This window comes from Rhinolophus ferrumequinum, chromosome 18 (assembly GCF_004115265.2).
Source record: "Rhinolophus ferrumequinum isolate MPI-CBG mRhiFer1 chromosome 18, mRhiFer1_v1.p, whole genome shotgun sequence".
Classification (NCBI taxonomy): Eukaryota; Metazoa; Chordata; class Mammalia; order Chiroptera; family Rhinolophidae; genus Rhinolophus; species Rhinolophus ferrumequinum.
This window is the reverse complement of record NC_046301.1, coordinates 4,443,577-4,456,094: the sequence shown is the minus strand read 5'-3', so window position 1 is coordinate 4,456,094 and position 12,518 is coordinate 4,443,577. Positions and strand designations below refer to the sequence as shown.

Below are 12,518 nucleotides of genomic sequence, written 5' to 3'. Positions count from 1 at the left end.
CACCAAACTCAGAGATGGCTGCCAGAAATGGTGGTGGAGGAAAGATAGAGTGGGGGCAAAACGGGTGAAGGTGATCCAAAGAAACAAACTTCCAGTTGCCATTCCTGGGGATGTAATGTAAACCAATGAAGACATGCTACTTGAGAGCAACCAGGAAGGGAGGGGAGAACCTGGTGGAGATCTGGAGGGTGGGAGGATGTTTCTGGCTCCGGAGACACACCTGGTGAGGTAGGAAGAGCGAGACAGTGCTGTGACAGCAACAGAACGAGCCCAAGGCTTGGGGAAGGAGCTGAGCATGAGGGGTGGGCAGGCCTCGAATTTGTTGTAAGTGCAATGGGAAAAGATGGGAGAAAACCGCGGTGGGAGCAGATGTGGTCCTACCTGCATCTTCAGAGACCACCTTGGTCACTGTGTAGACAATAGACCGTGGAGAAGCAGAAGCAGGGGACTGTTATGCAGCTGTGCGGAGTCTGGACAGGATCTGATGGTAGTGTGAGCTGGACTGGAAGCGGTGAGCATGGTGATTTGGGATATATTTGAAAGTAGAGGCCACAGAGGAGTTGTGGGGATTGAATGGTGGCCCCTAAAAAAGCTATGTCTCCATCCTAGCCCTGGAACCTGTGAATATGACCTTATTTGGGAAGGGGTCTTTGCAGACGTGTTTAGTTAGTATCTCTAGGTGAGATCATTCTGGATTCTCCGGGCATGCCCGAAATCTGCTGACAAGTGGGACAGAAGCCACAGACACAGGCGAGAAGAGGGGAGGCCCAGTGAGGGGGGGAGCAGAGCCCCAAGCCCAGGGACACCTGCAGTCAGCAGATGCTGGAGGAGACCTGGAAGGATGTCCCCCAGGCCTTCAGAGGGCATGTGGCTGGCCAGCACCCTGATGTCAGACTTCTGGCCTCCACACCTGGGAGGCAATTTCTGCGGTGTTCAGCCAGCAAGTGAGTGGTCATTTGGTCGAGCAGCCTTCGAAACAGGCTGGTGAGTTGAATGCAGTGTGTAGGTGAGTCTAGCTCAGCACTGGAGATGGATGCCTGATGACGGCCTGTGTATCATCATCGAAGGCCACGGCTCTGAAAGCAGTCAGCAGGGAATTACTGCAGACACGAGAGGGGAGGGCAGCACGCCCGTTCCTGGGGCACTTCCACGTGCAGCAGCCAGGAGAGCAGCAGCCCTCCCAGGAGTTGGTGGGGGGACCACCCAGGGAAGGAGCCATGTCACTGAAGCTAGAGTGCCAGGGGTAGATGGGCCAGCTTTGTAAAATGCTGCCGACAGGCTGAGAGGCATGAGGACCGACACTTGACCACTGGGTTTGCTGAGGTGGAGATGGGCCATGACCTTGCCAAGGATGGCTTCAGTGGCGAGGCAGAAAAGCATTTTAAGAGACTTCCCAAGGTCACCCAGCGAGAGGAGTTGCAGAGCTCAGAGAGAGAGAAACGTTTAAACATTGATCGCTTCCTTCTGCTTTGTTACGTGGCTTGAAAAGGGGCGTTCACAAGTAGAATTGGGATAAATGCTACTTAACGCCGTTTATTGATACAATAGTAATCATTGTCATAGCTGCACTTTATTGAATATTTATGTGCTAAGCCGTGTTTTTAATGATATAAACATATGCGTATGTAATTTTCTTTTTCTTTAAAGAATCAACACTGCTTCACATGTTTTATTTTGTCATACGTTCTTCTAGAACCAGGTTCATTTTCCCAGTTTTGTAGAACAGATGTTCCAGCCACCATTCACTTAACTGTCTAGTCTTTAAGACCAATCAGTATGTTGCCTGGAAAGATGAATAAGTCTCATGACTGGCTCATTTTCTTAAAATTCTTTAAGACAAAGCAATTACTTTTTTTTCTTTTACTCCCAAAGCACAGTATTTCAACAGCAGCAGCCAACATGGGGTTTTAGCAGCTTAACTTTACCCCCTAAATAAAGCTTTGTATCAACCAGTGATTTTTCTACAAAAACACTGTCCTTGAAAGGAAGGAGTGGCAGTCAGACATCAATGCAAAACTGGGAATGATTAGGTCATAAACAGGGCACTTACAAAATGTAGCTTATGAGACTATTCCACTTAAGAAGTGGTTACTTTTCTGTTTTCTGTCCCTCTTTTATACCCTCAAAAAAAAAAAAAAAAAAAAAAGAAAAGAAAAGAAAAGAAAAGAAAAGAAAGAAAGAAAACAAAAACACTTCCTTTAAAAATTCCCCTTAAATGTAAGTCTATAAAACTTCAGAAATGCCTTGTACCCAAAACAAGTGCTTTAAAAAAGAACAAACAAAATAAAACACCTGTGCTAACAACTCTTACATTTCAGATAAATGTATTTTTTTTATAACATCTAAGACTGCAAGAGTTCTTATAATCAGTAGCTCTCTGGTTTAAGATGACCTCCATCTCCTTCACTTACAAAAACGTTTTCTGCCCCTTGAAGGACAAAGATCTCTGAGGTGTTTGGAAACTGTTCCAGCCTGAAAACATTCTTCTACAAACCGCTCAAGCACAGAGTATGAACGTGGGACATCCAGATTAAAGTCCATAATTTCACTATAAATTCTCTCATAATGTCTTTTCATTTGGTCTAAAGTAATGGTAGAAGATTTCCAAAGGGATTTTAATAAATCCAAAATCATCTTAAATGTATTTTCTCCGGTTGACTCCAAAACCATTACAGTGGCTTCATATACTAGCTTATGGTGAAAATGAGGTATTTCCAGTTCCTTAAGGCAATGTTCAGCTTCAGATATGTCTCCAGAGAGTAAATACTCTTTCAGCAGCATGTCAGTCTCTTTAAGAAGGTGATTAACAGATTGCTGCTCCCCTCCGGAGCCCCACACGCTTGCTGTCTTTCCCCTTCCCACCTTTAGACACACTCAGGAGCACAGTAACTTGTGCAGAGCAGCTCTAGCCTGTACACAATCTACAGTTCCTTTGTGACTATCAATATAGGTCTTACATAAAATTCAGTCTCCGACAGCTCTAGCAATAAACTCGCCCACCAACTGTGGTGCTCTACGAGTATCCAATGCTAATTCACATAGATCTTTCAACAATTTATCAAATGATTTCTCTACATCATTTGTGCTCATTACTGTCTGACAAAGGTCAGAAAGCAGCTTAGATGTCATTGCTCTGAGACTAGCCTTTCCCTCCAATGCTAAGGACACTGTCAACACTGGTATTCCACCTTTCATTTCACCGAGGTTTGAATCTCTTAGCATTTCCGCAACTTCGTGAATATCTCCATGCTCAAAATATTCCTGTATGATTGGTGTTAAACAGTCTTCTCCAATGCCGTTTCGTCCAAAGGCAAAACTATGGTTCCCTAAACACAGTTCTCCTGGTCATCTTCGTACTTAGGATCTTTCACGTCCACCTCCTCCACATCATACACAAGCCCAGGTGTGCCCCAGACACCTTTGTCTCCTGCACCACCTTTCTTTGGTAGTCCCCCTCCTTTCCCAGGTCTGGACCGCCTATCTAGCAACCTTCCCTTTGGACGGGTTGGTACAGTTACTCCACTTCTAAGGGCTTCGCTTCCATTATCATTGACTGAATCGTCTCTGCCAGAGTCCTGGGATGAGTTTTTCTGTAGTCACCTTTTTGCCTTGGCATCAATTCAAGCTTCATTAATGGAGGATGCTGAAATCCAGTTTCCATTTATCTCATTCTTTATACCCTCAGTCGCAGCATTTTCTTCATCGCCAGAAAAGAGGGAGTCGCTTAAGTTATCAGGATCTGTGGAGTTTACATTCAGTATCTGCTCATTTTCTACATCCATTGCTTCTTAATTTCACTTGCACTGATTAAATTACCAAACATAAGTCTTCCTTTGGTGTCTATTTCCCTTGGACAGCCACCGCCGCGTGGCTGGACAATGGCCTAACCCCAGTCCTTAGCCTCTGCGCTGCCTCTGAGAGTCTCCGGCCTATAATTTTATTTTTCCATCAGCTTTGAGAAGTAGGCTTCATTTGAATTTTACAGTTAAGGAAAAAAAATTATCTTTGGGGATTCATGCTTTATCATAGTCAGAACCTCAACCATCAAATGACTCCATACTGGTATTTAGGATGTAGACACTTCACATTACTTTGGGTTAGGAAACTGTTACAGTATCTCTTGTTGGAGAGACAGAGAGATGCTTTACTTCTTTTACGTTTACACCTGGGATTTCTGTAACTGCAGAACAAAGACACTGCAGGTCAAGGCATACCTGAAATTTGTGCTGCTCTCCTGGTAGGTGACACGTTGACAAGATGCCAAAACCCACCAGGAGAAAAAAATGTTATGGAGTCCTTCTATGCCAGGCCTTGTGACAGACATTTACATGCATGAATTAATATTAGATTGGTGCAAAAGTAATTGCAGATTTTGCAATTCTTTTTAACCTTTTCAACCACAGTTACTTTGCACCAGCTTAATAGGTGTAACCAATGCTCAGAGAGGCTCAGGGTACTTAAGTGGTGCAGCCAAGAACCCATCTTTAATAGCCAAGACGAAGATTTGAATCGACATGGCTCTAGTTTTAAAATCTGTCCCCTTAACCACAACTACTTAAATATGCTACCCGTGGGAATATTGCTTGTTACCATGGGAAGAGTGCACGCATTGGTGGGGAACCTATATCTGGTCTTATCTTACCTTCCTAGCTTTGTGTGTAGGTTCCCTGAATGTTCCCCGTGTTTTAGAGAAATGCCTCACATTTTCCTGCCTGTTAAGGTTCTGCTCACCGTCATTCTTTTTGTTTTAAAATTCGATGTATCTTTGAAAAACTAGTACCAACTCCTGTATGTAGCAGTCTGTGACCTCTGAGCGGCCCTCCCTTGGTGGTCCTACTTCTCGTGCAGACATCATCCCTAACTGCCTATTAGTGGGGTCATAACCCATGTGTTTTTCTTTCTTGTTCTGGTTTGTAGTGTTCCTTAGAAGCAAAGGCTGTCTTCTTCATCTGTATATTGCCACCAACCATGTCTTCCATTTAAACGATAATTTGTAAACTTTTAGTTTCAAAAAGAATTCTGACTCTTTCATAAGTTGTAATTAAATGTACTCATGCTTCAACAGACACAGTTTTTATGGAGTTAACCATGCAGTCCGCTCTTTCAAGAACAGATTACACCAGCGACCTGCAGATTTGAACTTGCGTAGCAGTGCACTGTGGATCTTGTTAAAAATGCAGATTCTGATGCTGGGACTTGAGGTTTTGTATTTTCAACAAACTCTCAGATGATGTCAAGGCTGCTGATTTACAGACCCCCATTTGAATAATGAAGGATTTCATCCTAACGAAGCACAATAAACCACTGCTGACAATTCAGGATGCTGCAGCTACCTGACTAGGTAATAAATACCCAACGTCCAGACAGGCTACTAACCAAATTCCGTTTTGCTTCCATGGCGACCTATACCTAGATAAGGAAAAAAAAAAGAAAAAAGAAAAAAAAACCAAAACAGGTCATTATTTATTTATTTTTTTAAATTAAAGTTTATTGAGGTGACAATTGTTAGTAAAGTTACATAAATTTCAGGTATACAATTCTGTATTACATCCTCTATAAATCACATTGTGTGTTCACCCCCCAGAGTTAGTTCTCCTTCCATAACCATATATTTGATCCCCTTTACCCTCATCTACCAACCCTCTGGTAACTACTAAAGTACTGTCTGTGTCTATGAGTTTTTGTTTCTCATTTGCTTGTCTTGTTCTTTTGTTTTTGGTTTATATCCCACATATCAGTGAAATCATATGGTTGTCTACTTTTTCTGTCTGACTTATTTAGCTTAGCATTATAATCTCAAGATCCATCCATGTTGTCACAAATGGTCCTATTTCATCTTTTCTTACTGCCGAATAGTATTCCATTGTGTATATATACCACAACTTCTTTATCCATTCATTCATCGAAGGACACTTTGGTTGTTTCCATGTCTTGGCCACCGTAAATAAAGCTGCAATGAACATTGGAGCACACTTGTCTTTATGGATAAATGTTTTCAGATTTTTGGGGTAGATACCCAGGAGAGGGATTACTGGGTCATATGGTAATTCTTTTCGTAATTTTTTGAGTAATCTCCACACTGCCTTCCATAGTGGCTACACCAGTCTGCATTCCCACCAACATTGTTTGAGGGTTCCTTTTTCTCCACAGCCTCTCCAACACTTGTTACTATTTGTCTTGTTGATGATAGCCATTCTAACTGGGGTGAAGTGATATCTCATTGTGGTTTTTATTTGCATTTCTCTGATGATTAGTGATGTTGAGCATTTTTTCATATGTCTATTTGCCCCTTGTATGTTCTCTTTGGAGAAATGTCTCTTCAGATCCTCTGCCCATTTTTCAATTGGGTTGTTTGTTTTTTTGTTGTTGAGTTATATGAATTCCTTGTATATTTTGGATATTAACCCCTTATAGGAGGCACTGTTTGTAAAAATCTTCTCCCATTCAGTTGGTTGCCTCTTTATTTTGTCGATGGTTTCTTTTGCTGTGCAGAAGCTTTTTAGTTTGATATAGTCCCATTCATTTATTTTAGCTTTTACTTTCCTTGCCTTTGGAGTCAAATTCATAAAATGCTCTTTGAATCCAAGGTCCATAAGTTTAGTACCTATGTTTTCTTCTATGCAGTTTATTGTTTCAGGTCTTATGCTTAAGTCTTTAATCCATTTTGAATTAATTTTGGTACATGGTGACAGATAGCAGTCCAGTATCATTCTTTTGCACATGGCCTTCCAATTCTCCCAGCAGCATTTATTGAAAAGATTGTCTTTTCTCCATTGTATGTTTTTTGCTTCTTTGTCAAAAATTATCTGTCCAGATTTATGTGGGTTTATTTCTGGGTTTTCCAATTCTATTCCATTGGTTTATGTGTCTGTTTTTCTGCCGATACCATGCTGTTTTGATTATTGTTGCCCTGTAGTACAAGCTAAAGTCAGGGAGTATGATACCTCCAGCATTGTTCTTTTTTCTTAGGATTGCTTTGGCTATTCGGGGTCTTTTGTGGTTCCAAACAAATCTGATGATTTTTTGTTCTATTTCTTTTAAAAATGCCATTGGCATTTTGATAGGGATCACATTAAATCTGTATATTGCTTTGGGTAATATGGCCATTTGAACTATGTTGATTCTTCCAATCCATTAGCATGGACTGTCTTTCCATTTCTTTGTGTCTTCTTCAATTTCTTTGAAAAATGTCTTATAGTTTCAGCATATAGGTCCTTCACATCCTTGGTTAAGTTTATTCACAGGTATTTTATTCTTTTTGCTGCAATTGCAAAAGGAATTTTTTTTTTTTATTTCTTTTTCTGAGATTTCATTGTTAGTATATAGGAATGCAATGGACTTTTGTATGTTGATTTTGTAGCCAGCAACTTTACTGTATTCATTTACTGTTTCTAAGAGCTTTTCGGTGGAGTCTTTAGGGTTTTCTATATATAACATCATGTCATCTGCAAAGAGTGACAATTCAACTTCTTCATTCCCAGCTTGGATGCCTTTTATTTCTTTCTCTTGCCTGATTGCTCTGGCAAGGACTTCCAACACTATGTTGAAAAGCAGAGGTGATAGGGGACAGCCCTGTCTTGTTCCTGAACGTAGAGCAAAGGGCTGCAGTTTTTCACCAAAACAGGTCATTATTAATCCACTGAGTAGATGTTCAGTAACTACATGGAGGACTTTAATAGGGGAAAAAAAAATCCTTTCTCCCCTGACTTAGGACCTCTTAATTTGTGTGTCCACTGTATTTTCATCTTTGGAATAAGAACAATTAATTCACCTTAGAAAATTTTTTAAATCTTGGATTAAGGTAACTAATAAAGTTTTATGAGTTAAAAGGATTTGAAATTTAAAAATTTATATAGTGTTTAATGATAGATACTAGGTATTATATGTTTCTCAATTTTAACATTAGAAAGGCATAATTGAAGTTTTCTAAAAGTTTACCTGAATCCTAAAATGCTTGTAAGACTGTCCTTTCTTTCAGGTCTGCTATCCTGGCAAATGACAGCCTTCTCAGGAATCTCGCAGATTTCTTTTCCCTGGCATGATGGTCCTAGTGACTGACAAAGACTGGCAAGGCATTTTGTGCTGTTCAGTGCAATGAAGTAAAATGGCGATACGTACGATGAACAAAAACCTAGACAACATTCAGTCAAACTGTATCTCTTCTATTTTAATTTTCTCTAATTAAAAAAGTTATCCCTAGGGGCCTCTAAACCAACTATATTCTGGGAATACTGCACATAATTTTGCTTAGTTCTTAAATGTAATAGCTTTTAAATATATTTTTAATATATAAGAGTGTTTAAGATAGCACTTCCATATCAAACGTGCAATGTTTTAAAAGATACATAGAATTGCAGTGTTTCTATCTCATATTTGTAACTGAGGGTAAGATAAAATAGGATTCATGGCAGATGCCGAAACGTGAATCTTCCTCCTCGTGCTCTCTCATTCTGAAGACAGCCTATAGCCTCATAAATAGGTCACTTGCAGCATAATTAAGAAAAAAATTTTAAAACTTGATATTTAAAGGGGAAATAATGGTCCAAGAGCAGCCGAGCTGGCTGTGGAGCTGAGAGCACTGTGAAGTCGAGTGGGAAATGCACAGAAGAGAGAATGCAGGGGAACGGGTCATGGTGGCAGTGGGATAAAGATAGCATCCATTAGGGGTCGCCTCCAACAGGACAAGGTCCACCTCAAGCTGGGAGAGCCTGGAAACAGATGTAAGCCCCGGGGATGTGAGAAAGGACTGCTTAGGAGTCAGAAGGAGGGAGCTTGGGAACTGCGTGCGTGGAACCAGAGCAGCAGCCCTGAGAAGCACTTGCAGTGCATTTCCAGGGGTGGCCATAACCACTCTCCCAGGCCCCATGCCTTTTTTTTTTTTTTTTTTTTGCAATGTGACTTTGACATTCCTCTTATTAAAGGATGGTGTCCTGCGTCTGGGTTCCCACAGTGACTTACTTTGAGAAACAGAATGTGGAGGAAGTGAGACTATGTAACTTCTGAGGCTTGGCCTGGAGAGACCCTGACACTCGCATCTGTGCCCTGGTGGAGCTGTGAGCCCTTGTACAGAAGTCCAGCTACCCTATTGGAAACTGCATGAGGACAAGAAGGGCCTGAAGTTGGAAGGTCATTAGAGGAGAGAATTTCTGGAAGATAAAGTGTCACAAGGGGAAATAGTCGCCAGCATTCCAGTGATCCTAGCTGCTGCCTCTGGTTCCATGCCAAAGAAAAAGACATGTCTTACTCAGCAGGCCACGTACGTACTGTGTGCATGGTTTATTAGTAGTGTTTATTGCCAATGAGACTGGCTGGTTCTGATGGGTCACTCCACTCTATCATGAAAACAAGACTATGGGAATTGTATGCTAAAGAAACTTAAAGTTCAATGTATGGAGATTCCTCAAAAAATTAAAAATAAAGCTCTAATACAACCCAGAAATATCACTTCTGCGTATTTATCCTAAGAAAACAAAAATGCTAATTTGAAAAGACATCTGTACCCCTTTGTTCATGCAGCATTATTTACAATAGCAAAGACATGGAAACAACCTGAGTGTCCATCGACAGGCATTTGGATAACAAAGATGTGGTACATGTACAGTGGTACCTTGGTTTTTGAACGTCTCCACTGACGAACATTTCGGTTTACGAATGCCATAAATTTTATGGATCTATGGTATTATTAGATAGTAAAAGTCATGCTAAATTTGCAGTTTTAGGGGTCGATTTTAAAGGTTTAGAACAGATTAATCCATTTTGCGATACTTTTTATGGGGAAACCGTGCCTCAGTTTTCGAATGTTTCAGAACTTGAACGGTCTTCCAGAATGGATTACATTAGAAAACCGAGGTACCACCGTATATACACAATGGAACATAACTCAGCAATAAAAAGCAATTAAATCTTGCATTTGTGACAACATGGATGGACCTAGAAGGTATGAGACTGAGTGAAATAAATCAGACAAAGACAAATACTGTGTGATTTCACTTACGTGTGGAATCTAAAAAACACAAATGAACAAGCAAAACAGGAACAGATCCCATAGATACAGAGAGCCAGCTCATTGTTGCCAAAGGGGCGGGGGTGATGAGTTAAAAAAAAAGAAAAAGGAAAAAAAAACTTCCTTCAGCAGCAAAAAATTAAATACATGAATAATAAACATGCTCAGTACCATTCTCTGAGTGTTCATCAGAGCCCACAGAGCACTCTCCTAATTCTCTTAAATTAGGAGGAAAAAAATAATGTCCAGGTGGACTATAAAAGGAAGTAGGAAATCTTTGTGCCTAAGACATTGCCACAGGTGCTCTCTGAAATCCAATCAGGAAGGAAGCGTCTGTCTGCAGTTGGATGTGTGCAGGATCGAGATGCAAAAACAGATGGAACAAGTCTCGGAACTGCGGGACTGAAGTCTCCAAACTCTGCCTCCTACCCCAAGGTGACAACCCTGCCAGGTTCAGAAGTTTTACACTGTATCCAATTAAACTCTAAAGTCTTCATTCTTTCAGGAGCCCTGAAAGCAAATAGAAGTGGGTTCACCTGAGGCTGCTTCGAAATGTAACAAAGGCCGGAAGTGTTTGAAAACTTTCTGTTTCTCTGCAATCTTTATTCTCCTCTTGCTCCTGACAGTTACTCAGAACAACCTTCCCAAATTAGAAATCTATGTCTTCAGATTCAGTTTCAACCAGGAGCAGGTTTGGACAGCAGTGGAGCCTGAAAGAGCTCTCTGTCCAAGCCACCTGGTCCCTCCTCTGCCTACAGAGAACCCCTTGGAGGCAGGGAGCAGGCACAGAGCAGCTCCTGTGGAAGTTACAGGGTGTGATCCGTGCTTTCCCACTCCGAGAACCCAACAGTGATGAGCAGAACCAGCCCAGGGGATTCTAAAGCCCAGGACAACAAGCAGCCAATTGGCGTCACTACAAAAGACCAGTCTTAGGTGGGAACCTGGAAATGGGAGAAGGAGGGCAAGTGGAGAGAGGAAGTGGAGAAGCCCAGGGTCCCGAGATTGTCAGCCACAGAGGGGCCTTGGGCCTCCTTAGTGGTTGGAGGTCTCCAGGGCGAAGGATTGGACACCAGATACCGAGAACACCTACAAAATTGGGATTAGGTTGGTGCAACACTAATTGCGGTTTAAAAGGTTAAAAAGAATTGCAAAAACCGCAATAACTTTTGCACCAACCTAATAAAATAACCAGAATAGTGGGAATAAACTTTCCTTTAACTGAAATTAGGGTCACTTCATTTCCCTGTGTCTTCCTGAATGAGCGTGAGCGTGCGCATGTGTGCTCACACAGAGAGGTGTTTTAAGCATCTAAACTCAGTTCTGCCTTGGCTGTTCAACATGAACATCGAAAAACTTGAAGTTTTCTGCTGATGATTTGTGTTCATCTTGGGGATCACTGGCCTGAACCCAGAACAATTCACAGACAGATGCATTGGTGAGAGCAAAAGCACGGGAAGACTCTCTGGCGTGGCTGGTGGGGCTGGCTACACCCACCCAACCCCAGTTCCTCAGAGAAGGTTTTGTTTTAGGTGGGGAGAGGCAGATAACAGCCTCCGTCTTCTGACACTATTTGCTTGGTAGAATTAATATTTTGTATTTAATTTAATTGGCTTCCTAAGGTTTATAATAAAAAATTCAAACTTTGTACAGAAGTATACAATTCAAAGTAAAGGCTTCTCTTTGCTCCTCATTCCCACTTGTGAGCAGTAAGTGCTAACTTCTATATATAAAGCAATAAGACATAGAATGTTTTAAAAGTAGTACATTAAAATTTAGATAAAATTATACTGCAGCCACAACTGAGAAAAGAAGTGTTTTAAAAAATCCAAAATTAACTTTGTATATTGTGAGTACAAAGTCAACTTTAAAAATAAGTACAGCCATACAGAAGGAAACCAGCATTTGTACTTTGGGGACTCAAAGAATGAGGGATGAAATTTGGAGAGAAGGCACTTTAGACTTGGCGTCCAGGCCCCGTTTCCCTAATTAACACCATTGCTAGTAAATCACTCTCTGGATCTCAGTTTCCACAGTTTTAAATAGCAGCAGCTGACGTTTGTGGAGTGTTCATGCTGGGTCAGGCCCTGAACAGAGACTTCATATGAAATAACTCAGTATCCTATGAGGCAGATACTGTTCGTTTCCATTTTGTGATCAGGAGAGAGTAAGGGACAGAGGGATGAAACAACCTGCTCAAATTTCACAGCAAGTAAACGACAGCCAAGATGTGAGCCCTGGTGATGCGACTTCGTACCCGAATGGCTACGCAGCAAAGGTAGAGAGCACCTGACTGTCCCCTTACACAGCAGCTATGACGACAAAAAGAACAGTGTGTATGAAGGCAGTTCAAACACTGAAAGCAAGCAACTCAAGTACCACGGAAGGTACTGGGGGAGTCATGCAGAACCCCAAAATTTCAGTGAATGCTGAAGATGAGCGATGCTTAATCACTGTGTTCCAGAACACCCTGGGAGAATCAAGACATATTTTAAAATGTTAGCTGATGTACATATAT

General features: G+C 41.4%; 1 pseudogene; it reads right to left on the bottom strand.

Moving 5' to 3' along the window:
• Positions 1 to 2,323: 2,323 nt before the first annotated feature.
• LOC117037490 (programmed cell death protein 4-like) lies at positions 2,324 to 3,803 on the bottom strand (annotated as a pseudogene).
• Positions 3,804 to 12,518: the final 8,715 nt, after the last annotated feature.